The sequence below is a fragment of the Pelmatolapia mariae genome, linkage group LG7 (assembly GCF_036321145.2).
Source record: "Pelmatolapia mariae isolate MD_Pm_ZW linkage group LG7, Pm_UMD_F_2, whole genome shotgun sequence".
In the NCBI taxonomy this organism is placed as follows: domain Eukaryota; kingdom Metazoa; phylum Chordata; class Actinopteri; order Cichliformes; family Cichlidae; genus Pelmatolapia; species Pelmatolapia mariae.
Window position 1 is genome coordinate 61,284,962 of NC_086233.1, and position 17,881 is coordinate 61,302,842.

Sequence of the window (17,881 nt, forward strand, 5' to 3'; positions counted from 1 at the left end):
TCATGAAGTGTTATTAGGATGGTGTATACAGTAGGAATATATTGAATTACAGTATACAGCCACATCCATCACTTGAAAAATCATTTACATGAGCAATGGAAAACAATGAGTCACGCAAAACACCTTAATCTTCCAAAACTGAACTAAAGTTAAACAGATCCTTTGTTAGTTTTGTTCACCACCTTCCACGTTAGGGGAAAAAATATATAACAGGAATGCACCAAAAAAACACAGCGTACAGACAAAAGTGGTGGGTCACCTTCATATGACATCTACAGGAGCCGTTCAGCCACGCTTTGAAGCTTGCAGCACACAGTTTTGAGCTGATGTTAATGCCACAGGAGGTTTGAGATTCTGCAGTTGCGGAGTCAGCAGACTGTTGGCAAATTTCTCATACTATGTGTCTTAGCAGCGAGTGTCTCAGTACTATTATAACTTTGTGTGGTCTTTGACTTCATGGCTGAGTTTCTGTGTTTCTTAAACACTTCCACTTTGCAATAATGCCACTTACACTTGACTGTAGAATATCTACAGTAGGAGGGAAGACATTTCATGAACTGACAGCACAATCGAATTCAGTGAGCTCTTCGGGAAAAACATTCCTTCATAAATGTTTGCAAAGGAAGACTGTATAGGTGTTTGATAAATCTGTGGCAATAGGACTAAAAACAGTTGAATTTAAAGTCTTGTCAGCCCAGCGACAGACTGGCCAACTGTCCAGGGCATACTTTGCCTCTCACCTGATGGAAACTGAGATAGGCCCAGCCCCCAGACCCTGCCCTGCCCTGGATGCATGGATGGATGCATGGATGCATACATGGATGGATTTAAAGCCTATTAGCTCTTCATCAAACCACCTTTAAATATTTAGTCAGCTCAAAGTTGATGTCACACCACAGAGGCACTTGATAAATGTCACTTTCCAAGAGGCCAGTTTGGGCATACATTGACATTTTTGAATGGGTTAGTTCATAATTGATATCACAACAGTAAAAAGCATTACGGTTAAGGATTCCACAACATGATGATTGTTTGCTGAAATTTTAGCAGTGCCGAACGGATCGAATTTCTTGAACGTTTCCCTGTCCACAGTTCAGTTCAGTTCAGTTCAGGACACAAGCATTTCACAGCATGTTCACTATATGTTGTACTGTGTATGTGACAAATAAAATTTGTATTTGTAGTTTAGAATAAAATTGACCCGCCAACTAATTAAATTTTAAACACAGTGACTTCTAGAAAAAGCTTTACTTCATTAAGAATAACGTGCCAGCCAAAATGGAACTAGTGTCTCTTGTAACGCAGCCACAGAACAGCTTACCAAAATTAAAGTGATTGTGCAAAGATATCAACATTCCTCCTTTAAACACGGATTTACATTCATCAGCTGAGCCCAGCACAAAATGCACAATGACGGTGCAGAGACAGGTCATTTGTCCATTAAAAGGGATAAAAAGGTAACAGATAAACAAATACAAATGGGCCTCTGTCTATCCATTATCGGCACTCCTGCTTTACGAGTTGCAGCAGCTCCCACACTCTTAGGCTGGTGTCATGAAACGTTTAAACTGAAGGCACACAGAGACCCATCAGCGTGCTAAATGTGTGGTGGGAACAGATTTAGAAGATTTAGAGTAATGGAATAATCACCGTAAAGGAGCACGGCGGAGCGGAGTCACGCAAGACTAGTTGTGGCGACCTTGGATTTCGTCAATGCAATCAGCGATGTCTATCTCTTACAAAACAAAACCCACACAGGGCTCGGTGCCTTTCAGACAACTTAAAATCAAAACTAATCCGAGTCATGATTATAATGGATAGATTTTATACCAGCGGCAAGTGAACACAATAACACGGAGGGAGCCACAGAAAACAGAATTTAGGAAAAGATCAAAACAGCGCAGGGACTTAAAGTCTTACGAAAGAAAAAGACACACAAATGAGCTTAATACACATCCTTATCTCTCAACTGATATTGTAACCTTTGAAGTAATTTTACAGCCATTATGAACAGAGCTGTGATATCTTCCACACATAATTATGGTTTATTATTTGTCCCTGGGGCAATAAGTAAATGTGTATTATGTGTATATGTGCCTATTGAAGTGCATGTAAATTAGTCGAGGTGTATCAGCGCTGCGCTCTGAGCACTGTGTAATTGTGCTGACACTTTGGTGAGACAGTGACAAAATGTGCGTGTGGATGGATAAAGCATGTGGGTGGTCGCAAAGGTGAAAAGGTCGGGAGCTTAGGCTTGTCTTCACCCACGGGTCCTTACAGAAGATCTGTTTGTCTCAATCAACAAAGACTGTGGAGGAGTGAACTGGGGGCAGCCTTAACACAGAAGAACATAGCTGCAGAAATGGCAACAGACACACACACAGTAACATTCATATCTCTTATATCACAATTTTACCATCTTTCTGCCTTTCTTCTCTCACTGTCTCACGCGCCGTCATCACCACCCCCTTCTCCTCTCTATCTTTGAGTGGGATTTGTGATCTAAGATCAGTACGGCTGTAATGCCCTTCTCAGTGACTGACAGATGATACGGCCTGGCCTTTGGGCCCCAGCCGGAACGGCTGCAGATCAATACCCAAGCTGGCAGCCTGTCAGCATTCACAGAGCAATGTACACACACTCGCCGCACACAAGCATTCACGTGCAAGGATAGCATCAAAGCCTGTTTGAATCGGATGGCATTTGCAGGAACAGGACCTGGATGTTTGCAACACAGCAGGAGGGGACATTCCTAGGATGCAGTTCCTGGCCTACAGGAGCAGCATGGCTGCAGGATGACGGAGCGATGGAATTCTGCTCACAGATTCCCATGGCTCTGTTGGGTGGATATATTAAGCAGTCTGGATAGACGAACCAGCCAAACAAAGTAAACAGGTTGGAGAAACAATCAGGAAATGGTGTATCTGTTTATGTGACAGGGTGGCTCTTTAACCTTTGTGACTGACATCTTAGTATAGAGGTTTACAGATTTGCTTAGCAAGTGATGGGTGGCTGGTTCAGGTCCAGCCAGAGACACAAATCCCTCTGGGGTTGTGTCAGGAAGAGCATCCAGTGTAAAACTTTGCCAAATCAAAACATGCCGGAGTCCTTTTGACAAGGTAGGAGTCGACAATAGCTTTTATTTGGAACGGACACTGTGACTTGAATAGTGACTGAAACCTTATGCTCTAGTGCCTCTTACCTTTTTGGTAAAGCTCTACAAGTGGGGGGCGTGTGGTGTAAAGCTCACTTACACAGAAATCTTGAAGTGGAAAATACCAGAATTTGAAAACAGAGTCCTGTTCTGATTTGAAAAGATCTGCAATTGGTCAACGTCTCCTGTGACAAGGTACTTTAGCCATAATATGGACTTTTGTTATATATACCAACTTTAAAGTGTATTACATATGTAAAAATCATTATAACATCAGCACATAAACATTGAATCTTAATCTCAAGTTAGCATTAGTTTGTGTATTTATGTCACTAAAATTGAATTGACAAGTTTTAGGATTTTTTTTTCTTTTTGCAGTTTTTCTTTTTTCTTTTTGCAAGCCTGTGATTAGTTTCCAGATCTGGCTGCACTCGAGCATAAATGACCAGAAAAATTACAACTCACTCAGCCTCGCTGTTATTCTAATGGGCTTTAATACAGAATTGCAGTGAAAGCGTGTGAAAGTGAAAGTGAAGGCCGTGTAATATCAGCTGTCAGGTGAAAACTAAAGCAAAGTTCTCATTTGCAGTTTTTCCCATTTATATTCGTGTAACAGAGTGGATCATTATATCACATTAACAGTGTGTTCTACAATATAACATGAAACACAAGCACACACATGCAAACAGTTGCACATACATAAAAAATAATCACAGTGAAGAATGTTGATGATGAACGCATTTCATATTAAATGGAGGCTTTCAGTGAGTTAAAGGAAAACCTCATCCTTTCTGAATATATACAGTGACTCTGCTCACGTACTCCATTCTTCTAAACAGAACCAATGTACACCGACCTATGCAAATAAACTGTGTCCAAGAGGGAGTCTGTATTTCCATCTTTCTATTGTGCATTGCATCACCAATCCTTACTATATAAATAAATATGAGAGACGTATAAATAATGCAGTCACAGATTTGACAGTCAGAGTAGCACCATCACCTCCACACTCAACTTGTCTGCTAACTCCCACTCGCTCAACCTTGTTGTGATATATCGTCTTCCACTACCACAGCAGAGTCAATCAATAGCCAATTAAAGACATAAGGTCTCCGGTGGCCACTGGTGCATGTGGCGCTGTTTGACTATAGAGATAAATATGTAAATGGTTGACAGGCAGGATATCAAGTCAGTATGTTCCAATGACAAGAACAGGGAGGCTAACAATAACACTCCTCACACAAACACACACATACATGTGTGCAGCACTACTCCAGTGTGTTAACTAAGGCGCAAACCCACTAATGCTCATAGGGAACCAAAGGACTAGATCCCCTCAGGATGGCAGGTTGTAAGATGTGCTGTCCTTATCCATTGATGTAACTTAATGATCTGCTAGCTGCAGGGTACATCATTCAGTCTCTCTCTCTCTCTCTCTCTCTCTCTCTCTCTCTCTCTCTCTCACACACACACACACACAGTCTCCTGTATATACAATACAATAATAATGGATGTTAGTTCCATGAAATATATACACATCCTCCTGGTAATGGAAACGCTTCCAGAAACAATCTGAGGACGTGGCAGAGTACAGAGCAGCATTACTCTAGAATAAAGCTGTCTCCCACTCAGTAGTTACAAACATATAAACACATGTGATCAAAGACCCTGCTGAATGCAAAGCCAGGATGCTCAGACTTCTGGGTAGCAGATGCACTGTCTGAGAAGAGTGTGATGTGCAACCCACAAAATCTTGACCCTTCAGTCCAAAAGCTCCATGAACGATCTCCTGCTGTGGAACTTTACATCTCGATACTGGATCTCCTGAACACTCATCCCCTTGCATGAATAGCTCTGGAGCCTACTTCACTTTCTGCCCATCTCTGTGTCTCTATCACTCTGCATTCCTCCTTTTAAAGCTCTGCCACCACAGGCGCCGCCAAAGAGCCTGACAGTTCAGCCTCTCTTTGATCTCAAGGCACAGGTTATCTGTTGCCTGGCTAATTTTAGTTAGCCCCTTTAAGCTGGGATTCTCTTTGAAGCAAGGTGCAGTAGGGAGTTATCAGTGTGGCCCCTTCAGTTACACATAGACAGATTCAACCTCACAACTTTCAGTTTCTACTGTAAGCTGGAAAAGACTATCAGCCTTGTTGTTGCATCTGGATTGTAATCAGCTCTGGGCATGGAGTTGATGACATTTAAGAAATGCAGAGTCTGTCCCGTATTCAGCAAGTGAAAATAAAATAAACAATAAAAAGTTGAATCAAATGGACCATTACGGCAAGGCTGGGATGGTCCATTTGGTAAAGTAAATCCGTTGGGCATCTTTCTTCGCCTTTAGACAATAATTCTGATGGCAAAAGAACCAAACGGGACAGGTTTAAAAAAAAAAAAAAAGAAAAAAAAAAAAAAAAAAAAAAAGAAATGCAGATTTATGTGAGGTAAAAGCTTCAAAGTCTTTGTTTAATAAACAGAATATTACACAGGAGACGCCAAAGGAGGCGAGCTACTGAAACCACCTAGGAAATTAGAAGCTCTACATTTTATTTTGCTGCGAGTTTAGCAGACTGTCGTAGCAGATGGAAGAGAGGTGTTACAGGTGAAAAAGGAAATCTTACCTTTCTGAGGAGGGTGCGAATTAGGAAAGGAGAGACTGTGCTGCTGGCTGGGCAGGTCAAATATCTGTAAAAAAATAAAAATAAAAAAATAAAAATTAGACCGTGAGTGAGTCAGGTTTGTATTCCTTACCTCGTTTTTACTCAAGCCAATAAACTGAAATGTCCCATGGAAACAAACTCATTCAAATAATAAAACACATATTTAAAAAAAAGAAAAGGAAAAAACTTTTCTTGCATCTGCCTAACCAGCCTGGAGTTGTTATTAAATCTGAAGAGGGTTGACAACACAACCTCAGGGAGAGTGTGTTTACAGCAGGTTACTCAGGAGCACACTCCAGTTGTTGCTCCGTGATTTTATAGAATAGCGGACCAGCTGGCCTAAGACTCACTTAAAACAATAAAGCCCTAGGCAGGTGACCTTGAAAGACCTAACAGAACACAGTTTCTCAATCTGAACCTCAACCTAAATGGGAGAAGCATGTCAAGGTGAGTGGACAAGTCTTAAAAGTAAATGTGCCTGCCCGTGTTATACGAACGCAACTACTGCATCCACCTTTCAGCGCTATGTTTGTCTACCACACTACTGAGATCAAACACAAAAAACACACACGCACACAAAGCTGAAAAGCCAAAGGAAGGTACACAGAATATCAAAGCGCTTGCACTCCAGTGTGAATGATGGTTCTCCGTGAGCACCTTCAGGTAAGAGGAGCAGGAGGCGTCTGCAATCTGATTTAGCGCATCAATCTCACACAAGAGGGGTCACTTTTCTTCCCACAGGATGACTTACGGGGGCAGGGCTGCTATTTTCATTTCCATTCTTTTGAAGAATGGCAGCCAAAGTTTCCCTCTGTACGGTGTAAAAAGTACTGCATAAGCTCCATGAAGGACAATGACCCTGGCTATTGCCAATAGAACGTCTGTATGGCAATGCTGTGCTTTCTACAAGACAAACACACACAGACACAAATTGTAAGGATAGTTTGAGTTTTATCTCAGTCCAAATAGACCTGGTTTGAAAGCTGCATGTTAAACATGTGGGTACTGTAGTCTGGAGATAAATTCATTCCTTAACAAGCATTATGCCGCCGGTGCAGCTTTTGAGTGGTTAGAAAGTTTGCACTAAGGAAATAAATACATGAAAAAAGCAATATGAGAAACAACATTAGCTTTAAGTAAGACGTAAGCAACGACGTTCTTTATTTTCAGTTCTTTGGTGCGTGTACTTCTATTACTATGATGTTATTATCACTTTTAAGACATTCTATACTGTGGGCACTGTTCATACACTGTTTGGCCACATAGGGCTTGCAGCCTTTGTAACAAAGCCCTATTAATCAGACTTAAACTCCACATATTATTTCGGGGTTAGACATACTTAAAAACTACTTGGAATGGAATCTACAATATATCGTTACGACAGTGCTTTTCTGAGCCTATTTTTTTATTTCAGCACATTTATTGAATTAAAGATTTCAAGGCAAGGACGAGACTGAATGGACTGACTTCAGGGTTGTCAATTTCTGTTGAAAGATGTCAAAAGGCCTAAGGTCAGGCAGAGCGTGAAAAGCACTGTGAGGCTGAGTGGGAAGGCAGAACAGTAGAAAAGAACACAAAGAAGTCAAGTGGTGACAGAGGAATAAGCATAACGTTAATATGTTACTGCGGCATCAGGACGGAGAAAGGATAAGAAACCAGTCACATAACAAAACTGAATGTGCATACTGCTATAAAGAATTAACGCAGAACAACCCAAAGAGCAATGCAGCTCACAAAAACAGACAGTTTTGTTCCTCCCATTACTGAGTTGAATTAATTAGGGCTCCAGTGACGCAAATAACAAATATAATTATGTTCCACCATTACTCCTCATCATTATAAGCCTGTCTCCTTCCTCTTCCCGGGGGACTGTGGACAGCCAACTGGACAAGCAACTTTAAAGATCAGCCATGGAAAAAAACCAAAGAAAAACAGGAACGCTGTCAACATTCGTTTAGTATAAAACTTGAAGAGCATTCCTACAGTGAGTCACGCTCAGGAGATAGATGTTGGTTTGTGGTCATCAGAGATCGTACAGCAAAGTTAGTTATGTTCCTATAGCTATAAACAGAGTGTAATTTGGCTTGAAATGTGATCAGTCACCCTGTGAGTTATATTTACCATCTGTGGCCCTTTACAGTGTTTGTGTATGTATGCAGCATGTGGAGCATGTGAATACAAATGAATATGCAAGATGTGTATCCTTCCAGCAATTGCTAAGGAAGAAGATTAGCTTGTAAAACATGCAGTACACGACATACCGTATCACCACTGTGGACACAGATAGCCCTTTCACAGCATTTAGACAAAATTCCTCAAGATCAAACAAAAAGTGAGCCTGGTATTCTAACAAACAGCTCTCTGTCTGCTGAGACAGATCAAGAACGACACTTTAAGTTCAGTTTAGGATCTCCAACTGGGAGGACGATATTTGGCCTTGCATTGAGGATCACAAACCCAAACAACATTGTTTTGAATTAAAAAAAACAGAGGGAGAGGTGTTGAAAAGCCACTGCTTTGCTGTGTGTGGTAATCGGTAATCATTTGTCTCATGGGTCTCATGAGTCCCACAGCTGTGGCGCATTCAGAACTCACACAGCTGTGACTGAGGGACCGTTGGCCAGCGCTGGCACAAATCGGCGAGTCAGCTGTGAATGGCTTTACTCCCACTAAGGAAGACTAGTGCTTAAGTAATGCAGCACTGGTGGACAAGTCTAAAGTTACACTCTGCGTAGAGGTATTTTTAAAAACAATTTAAACAGTCACTAAACTGTAGTGTGAAGTGGTCTATTTCGGCTCTTTTGGGGGTTAAGTTGTGCTTCAATGGATCGTGCCATCCTGCGTTTAACACCCAGTAAGGATTATGAAGAGCATGCAGCACAAAAATTTTCATCCATTTTTTCTAAATGCATAAATTGAGACATAACAGCATTTAATCTCTGCTCCATGCGTAGGTTCACTTTGGGACAGCAAAATCAAAATGACAAGATGTGGAACCTTGCACATCCGGGGAAGATGAAGGTATTGCTCCTTCATTTGCAGGGCTGACAGGCTATTGACTGTTCTTCAGCTAAGCCTTGAGGCTCAAGTCTTACCAGTGTCTCACCTCCCTGCATGATCCCCCAACATAAACACACACATTTTTTCCCCCTCTATAGGATGTGTGCCCCTAACAGCTGTCCTTCCATATCTCTCTCTTTAGCTCACTCGCCTTCCACCAACATTCCCTCACTCTATTTTCTTCCTAGAAAAAGTTTCTCTGGCTGAACCCCGTCCATAATAAGTGCTGGTCTGGCATAATCCTCCTCTATAACACTGTAGAGAAAACTTTACTTTCCAAATCCTTGACAGCTGCTTCAGTAAGGTCGGACGCTCAGACTCTTTTTACAATGTGGTCTTGCCTCGGTTGTGCCTTTTCATGCCATTGGTCACAGCAGGATGGACCATGACACAACCACACAGGAATGCTGAAAAGGATCCAAAATAAATCCCTTTCGATGGAATTGCAGCTTGAATATATGAAAAACCAGGGACTGCCGACAAAAGCACACTATTCTTTGGCTACTAAAGGATGCAAAAATCAAAAATGGAACACAGGAAGGGTGTTGGGCTGAAGCATACACGTCTTGTTCTGTACTGAACAGTACATATTTCAATCAGAAATCTGCATCACTAAGACTTAGAGGACTTATCACAGGGAACTGCTGTGTAATTCAACACATTGGGTGGCTCAGCCAAGGTCTGATTGCGGGTTGATGTATGTGAAAGTTAAGTCAGGGGGGTGCAGTGGTAGAACTGTAGTCACTGGAGGGGAGCCAAAGTGTGTGGCATTGCTGAGTGATGAGATACACGCCTGGAGATTCCTGCAGAAGCTGAATTATAAGAGGTGGGATGGAATTCAATAGACAGCTTTAACCATGCAATTATTTTGTACAGTAACTAGTAGTGAAAAATGCTGTCAACACAGGTCTGCAGAGCACATCTTTAACTGAAAATGAAAGATACAGGAAAATAAGTTTAGCCTGCTTCTAACTCTAATTAACGTGTTTCCATTTAGCTTGATGATAACATGTCAAATTTCCGTTTTGTTTTCACCTTTGAGGGGAGCAGGCGTCTCCTTCAATTGTTCATTACTTTACTCTGAGTCATCGTTTATCAGCTGTTCTTTAATAGGCAATTTGAATGACAATGACCAGACCACCGCTACACTTTCTTTCCGTATTCATAACAATGTCGCCTTCAACACAGCACAACCCGTGCACACCACACACAAAGAGTATGCTCTCACAGGCAGGAAGAGCCTTAGAGGTCAGCTGTTTGCCAAGGTTCATGATGTGCTGGTAAAGAAGAGTTATGACAGCTCGGCTCCATCCCATCAGCCAGACTGTCAACTAACACGGCATCATTTATACGTAAAAGCCTCACAGTTGAACACACAGCAGCATGGGTGGGCAAATTACCGCCACAGCTACGCCACTTTACCACTCACGCTTCAAAGAGATGACTGTAGAATGGGCCACAAATTGAGCTGATATGAAGTATGAGCTACTGCCAAACTTACATAATATATCTGGTCAGCGTGATCTCTGTGTGTGTTTATGTTTGCACGCACACTCCTTCAAAAAGTCTGGGACTGAGAAGGACGGGGCCAAACGAGGTTTGATTAAAATTCAATTAAACCTTTAAAAACGTTGTATTGTTTTATATTTCCTCCTAACAAAAAAGCACAAAAGCAAGAGGTTTGCACGTGTACTCGAGTCAGCAAATATATATTTCACAGATATATTTATAAGGAATAAAAATTCCTTTCTTTTCCTATTTTCCTAAAAGTTTCCTTGTATAAGACAAAACTACACTTTTTTTTAAAAAGTTTCCAACTGAAATGCAGTGCTTCATTGGAAAACATGACACGCAAAGCATTAACACCAGTTAGAAGAAGAGGGAAATACTGTAAGAAGACCCTTAGGCTTGCTGTGATTATCAATAGTTAGGTTCTTTTTGTGAGAAAAAACAAAACCAGTCTCCGAACATTAAGGCTGACCCATACACCCTGCAGCAAGGTTTTGCTTTATCATCAAGACAGCAAGAGCTACTTATGTGCTCAGAGCTTCTGATTTTTCCTTTTTTTTGATCCGTGGCCATGGAGGCAAACCAATTGATTCATCTGCCCTGAAACAACACTCTCTTCTTAAACCTAAAAAACCTATAAAAACTATATTTTTGTTTAGACAGTGTCAGAGAATGTGTTGTTTTTGTTCCATTTTGTATAGGCTGCAGCTAAAAGCTGTCACTGTTTCACTTAACCTATTAATAAAGTTTACCATTGTGGCCCACTTAGGCCCAGCTCAAGAGTATGAAGACACATTTTTCTTCATTCATCAAGTAGTCAAAAAGTGAAGACACAAAGATAAACAAATAATGTGCATAATGTATACCAGTCCTCTGGTAGAGGAGCTACATCCCCTTGTCAGACCTTATTCCTCACTGCAAAGCCTCCTTCAGCAATGCCCAACTCAGGCTATAATTCATTCTGTAGGCCACTTCTGTTCTCATTCGTCTATGTAGCAACCACTTTGGTAACTGCAAACCTTCATAGCAAGGATATACAAGAGCAACTTGGCATTGTAGTATAGTTACATTGCTCTGCTGGACTCCTTCAACACAGAGTTTCTGTACATCACAAGGTAAGTGGTCCATGGCAGGCAAAAGCCAAAAGTGTCAGCTCTGTTGTTTTTGGGTTATTTTCCTGGTTCTCCCGACTCCCTGTGGGGAGCACTAGAACTTTATAATAAGTTTATAACTTCATCAACAGTTATTTTCCTCAATAAACAACTCTGAAAGCCATAAGTCCGCCACTCACAATGCCCATAGAAAATCCTGCACCTGCTATAACCACGAGTCACCGACAAAGCATCATCTGTTGTGTCTTGGAGGCACCTTTCCTGAAAAACTAAGCTGGTATCCCTGCACCTGTTTTTCACCAGTCAACAAGGAAATAAATCTGTTCTGTGATGACACCATTTCTCTCACTTTCACTGTCAGGCTCCAGAGTTCCTCAATGGCAGTAAGAAGAACCATAAAAAGAAGCCGAGATAGAGGGAGCCGAGCCATCTCAATCTCTGACTGGTTTTAAAAAAAAAAACATAATGGTGTCTGCTGAGTGTGATGTCTGCGCTTCATATGGTTGTTCCCTTATGGCTCCTCCAGTTGAAGAAAATTTAGAGACAGCTGTGAATGTTCTTTATTCTGAATGTGTTATGAAATCTGAATCTTGCACTAGAACCTCAAAATAAAAGATGCATGCTGATTAATGCTCCATAATACAGTCAGTCCTGGCATATGAAAATATTCCGTGTCTGCTGCTTCATCGGTTGGGAAGGAATGGTGAAACCTTCGATCGTTCCTTTCAACTGGCAGGAGCTGTCCACGGTTCTGAAAGTGTTAACGCTTGACAACCTGACACCAAGGTTGTAAATCACCTAACTGGGCACTGCCCATTCAGTTTGGCAGCTGCAAGCCAAGAGCCTCCTAACATGGTCTCACAAAGACCTGAGTTTCATCAGAGAACAGTGTATATTCTGTACAGCGGACCTGAAGTCAATTTCCAGACTAGGTAGGTGTGGTACAAAGTCAGGACGGCAGAAATGGCTCTGTTCATAAGGTAATATCTATCACGTGCTGTGGGTATCCATGAACACATCTATTTACGTAGAGTGGATGCCCAGCTCAGGGCATAAGAAATTACCATGGACATAATATTGAATATGGTGTTACAAATAAATACTGATACTTTAACCTTACTTTCTTAAACTATTCATCACATCAATTTCTTATGTCATCATTTCTCTCAAACATTTTGTGATACAAGATTTATAATTTAGTAAGAAGACAACTTGATAACTTAACTTTTGTCTGATCTTTTTTTGTCATTTTTTCTGTCATGGTTCTGGGTCCTTTTGACCAAGTGTTTTTGAGTTCTTGTGTTTTGGCGACATTTTGTATTATGGTTTCTTATTTTGGGGTCATTGGGTAATCCTGAGTTTATTCTATGTTAGCTTTTGTACATTTAGGTTCCCCTTGTGTCTTTGTCCTCTGTGTCCCTCCCTGTGCATCTGTGTTTATGGGTGCTTGTGTTAGTCCTTTTGTCTTGTTTCCCTCCTTGTGTGTTATTCCATGTTTCCTGTTGCCTATCTTGTGTGTCCATGTTTCCCAGCATGTCAGGTCTCTCTCTCTCTCTCTCTCGGGTTCCCTCGTCCTTGTGTTCCCTTCTCACTCTCCCTTGCCCCCTTAGTAGTGTCTGTGTTTTATTCCTCTTGCCTGGTCCCGTGTCCCTCTTGTGTTCCATCGTCTCCCCAGTCGTTTGTGTGCTCCATGTCCGGTTGTCACAGTCTATGTCTCACCACGTTTCCTGTTGTACTATGACAGTCTGTGTCCTGGGTTAGTATTTTCAGGTTTGCTTTCCTCCCTGTCTCATTGTGCCTAATTCATCTCAGCTGTGTCCCCCATGTGTTTTTTGTTCCCTCGTCATTCCGCGTGTATTTAAGCCTCTGTTTCCCTCAGTCCAGTGTCTCCTTCTCCCTCATTCATGGCTGTGTGTTTCCCTGTATGTTAGGTTCCAGAATTCCAGTTTAGTTTAGTTTTATTTTGTATGTTTTTGAGTTTAAGTCCTGCCTATGATTCTGCTTTTGGGTCCGACCTGCTTCACACGGACAGTTCATTAGATTTTCTTTGCATTTTAATCTTTTTGTGCAACAGTGATTTGCAAGGCAAGAGTCTGCATACCTACATACATGTCTGCATGCAGAAAATATGAATATATGTATATACAAAGATATATACAAGATGAACAATTTTTCCATATCTAAATTTGGCACAAAAAATAAGAAAATTTGTGTTACTTCTTTGTAACAATTCTTCTTGGCAATAAATCTTATTCCCCAGGAAAGCCTGTTTATTTCCCCTTGAATGGTGCCACATTTATAAGGAAAATGCATTTGCGGGTTGAGCAACAAAGTTGAACATGAAAAATAAATCTTCTCTGCCAATGAAAAAAAGCTATTTTTTTTTTGCTATTAACTCTTCTTTTGAGCTTCTGGGAAACCCGGTGCTGACAATCAGGTGCCTGATTGGTGCCTGATTAGCACCATTTAGCAGCGAGTCCAGACTCTGCTTACGGCAGTTGGATCAAAGGGTCAAAGTGTGAAGTAGACGCAGAGAGCGTTATGCTGATTGCTTCATCGATAGCTTTGGTGGAAGTTGTTGTGGGGCGGGATCTCCTTCACTGGAAAAACAAGGCTTGTCATCACTGGAGGCAATCTCAACGCAGAGAGACAGAGATGAGATTCTGCAACAGTGGCAGTCCTGTATCTTCACAGTCTGTGAGCGAACTCTATTCCTCCAAGATGACAACTGGCAGAAAAGATTTGGCAATGGGCAAAACCCACATACTCAACCCACAAATGCATGCATTTTCCTTAAAAATGTGGCAGCATTCAAGAGTGATACGTGATAGTTTTATCATTATTTATCAATCTTAGTGTTAGGTAAAACAAGTATTTTTTTTTTCTTTTCCTAACAAGGCTTGACATAATAATTGACCAAAGTACAGTCTGTTCTTTTATGTCTTTATGTCTTATTAGGATTCACAATAATGGGCTGTATTTGGTTGTACAATTTGGTATTCCATTAGTGCATTAGCTCCTACTCCAACAGCAGCAGCTACTAGAGAATATAGGAGGTAGCGTTTATGAAAAAGAAACAGATGAAAAATGTGACTCATCGGAGGAACGACTCAGGTCATAAAACATAAAACAGGGGTCGCTCTAAGAGCATGTGAAAAAACGTCTTCCATATTGGACGTGTGTAAAGAGATAAACCCAACAGTGAGAGCTCTTAGAAGACTATGCCTATATTCTGGCCCCAACCTTACAGGAGAAACATATTAGGCGTGTCATTTGTATGGTGCCAGGTCTTCAGCGGTCTTCAGTCTAGTGATGTAAAGTCTGAAAACTGCAATAGTATTTTTTATAAAAACAACAACTTGTAAGAAAAATGTTTTGTTTTCAGGCAATTTACATCCTACTTTTTCTTACTTTTTGTGGTCTCAGCATCTGAGATTAGTTTATGTGTGGGAGTTAAACAGATGGACTCTGAGGAAGAATGCAGAACGCAAAAGGATTGCAAAATAAATAACACTGCAACACACAAAAGAGACACGAAAAGACTGACAGCAATTAAAAAAAACAGAAAAAAGTATTATCAAACAAGTTTACTTTTTCATAAAATTATGTTCAACTTCATAAATTCCATTCTCTGGAGTCACTTATGTGAACACATACAAGTTGTATGTGTCATATATACACACCATACGCTTATTCCACATGGATTATTGTCAGTCATGCAGTATTTTAATTATTTATTTTTTACAGGCTTTGCTACTGAATGAATCCAGTACAGTAAGTATATAAATGTGACTGCTCATCATTAGTTTAACACTCTCTCTCTCTTTATCGCTTGCCAGGTCTTCAGTGTCAGATGCCAAATGCCTGCACAACGTTAGCTGGCACAGCAGAGGATTTGCATTTACTTTCACATTTTTAACGCCAACTGTAAAGCACCCAACAGCTCATCCCATAAGGAATGTTGCATCCAGCCCTTACTTCACCAAGTGGATAACCAAATTTTAGTTCCATTTCCCCTTGCAGCTAAGCTTCCTAATGTCTGCTGTTATATTTTCACTACTCCAATTTATTCACGTAGATAAAGACATTCAGTTTGGCCAAACCTGAAACCCAGCAAGCAATTCAATTCAGTGCCAAATCACAACAGCACTTGCCTCAAGGTGCTTTATATTGTATGGCAGATACCCTACAAGGATACAGACCCCAACAATCAAATGACCCCTTTTGCAAGCACTTGGCAACAGTGGGGGAAAAAAAACTCCCTTTTAACAGTAAGAAAGCAGAAGAACCAGGCTCAGAGAGGGGCAGTCATCTGCTGTGACCAGCTGTGGTTGATGGGAGAGAGGCAGGACAAAAAACACTGTGGAAGGGAGCCAGAGATTAATAATAATGAATGTGGCACAGTATGCAAGTATTATGTTCCTTTCTTAATGTGGCTAAATAGTTTCTTTCCAGGAAGTATTATTGATCATAACCAACTACATGTGAAGACTAACTATTTAACCTTTTCCCAACATCATGGTCAAAAAATATAATCTTTTAGTCCCACACCACTGTTTCCTGAATCCCTTGCTAAGTGTGACTTCAGTGCACGAGAGAAGGTTTAGAGTCTCAGCGTCTGTCACCTCAGCCATCATATAACATCAGTTGTTGTGTACAATCATCACAAGAGGTTTGAACTGGATTCACATTTGTTGTCCCTTGTGCTCGTATCAGTACTTACATGCCTAGGTTTTGCATATGGATACGCTTTGCCTATGCTCGCCATCGAAGCCACGCCAACTTGGCCGAGCAGACTCTAGCTGTTGATCCTCAGTTCTCGTCCTAAAGGAATTTCCTTCCTGATCCAGCATGCAATCAGAGACATCTGTGATGGTCACAATGCCAGTGTTCTTTTTCCTTATCTACCCTAAAATGCTCACAGATATGCTACAGCATCTGTTGAGACACACTCACGCCAGGGAGAGTTGCAGCTGTGCGTCTGACAAAACAGACATTTTGGAAGCGCTGTGCACAAAGGGTTGAAGAGTGAGAAAGTGATACCATTTTGATCACCGCTGACAAAGGGATATCATCATCAGTTGTTATGCTAACCTGAAGATTTTAAATGCTGTCTGACATTTTTTTTAAAAAAATCAGAAAAAAATTAAGCTTTCGAAGAAGAAATTAATTTAATGCATAAAGAGTTTTGATGTTCAAGCAAAAGACAGAGCATCTTGTACATCCTCTGCTGAACACACAGAGCCTGAAAAGCCCATTTTTCTTGACAGGGTGACAGAATACGTGAAAAATAGATAAACAGATGCTAAAAGAACAGCAAGATATGCACCAGTTTGACACAAGATGTAGTATTAGCAGCTCATACCCTTCATGCTAATTTTCAGAGTCAGTCTGCTCTGAGTAATGCCATACTGGATTTATAGCTGATAAAACCTCTATTATTTCATTTCTCTTCCAGAGTTTTAAATTACGGTAATAGACAAGCTGGTGGCATGGTCTTACAGAATTAAAGCATGGGCCGAATGAACAAGGAGGGGGGGGGGGTACGACAAGTGCAGACAGGGAACGCTGAACAGCAGATGAAATATGTGCTTAGAAAACATAATTAGCAAACATGGCTGTCATATACTCCTATCCTACTGCAGTGCAGAGGACAAAGCACTACTACAGACTGCTAAACGCAGATAGAGCAGACTAAAGCAATCCTACAGTGTCTCCCCCTAATGCTCTATACACGGCGATTATGTGCACAGAGTAGCTATAAAAGGAACTTTAATACAGTTTTTCAGTAGCACTATATAGGGCATTGGCTAAGTTGAGAGGATAAGACGGCTCACACTGATCACCAATTTTCCCATATTGCTTTATTCCACAAAGTGGAATAAAGTGCAGTTATAAAGATGAAAGGCTTGTATTCCAAATAAAAGCCAGCAGTGTCTGTATGTAACAATGATCACATTGACCCATTTATATGAAACCTATTCAGGCAGAACAGATACAAATGTAGCATGTATTCACTAGGGGTGCAACGATACACAAAATTCATGGTTCGGTTCGATACTTTGGTGTCACGGTTCGATATTTTTTCGATACAAAAAAATGTTCATGCCTTTTTAATTTGTCATTTATTAAAATTATAAATATATATTTTAACTCAAAAGTACAGTTTTTAAATGTAATGTTGCTGAAACAACAAAATAATAAAAAAATAAATCTATCTGATCGAGAAATCCCTCATCTTTGGAAAAGAGAGTTTATTACAGAGAAATGGCTCTTTCCAAAATAAAAGCTATACTATACGCTTCTTCTGGGGTATACTCTCAGCAGCATATTAAACATATCAGGTCCCCATAAGGAGAATCATGTGCTAACAGCTGTCTAAATGACTC

The 17,881-nt window shown here is 40.7% G+C and overlaps 1 protein-coding gene across 1 annotated transcript in view; it reads right to left on the reverse strand.

The window, feature by feature from the left end:
• Window positions 1-17,881, reverse strand: part of tspan9a (tetraspanin 9a) — a 168,318-nt gene that overhangs the window by 117,905 nt on the left and 32,532 nt on the right. The window contains exon 2 of the mRNA XM_063480118.1: window positions 5,773-5,836. The gene's annotated coding sequence lies outside the window, so the exon portion shown is untranslated. The remainder of the gene's footprint in view (window positions 1-5,772; window positions 5,837-17,881) is intronic.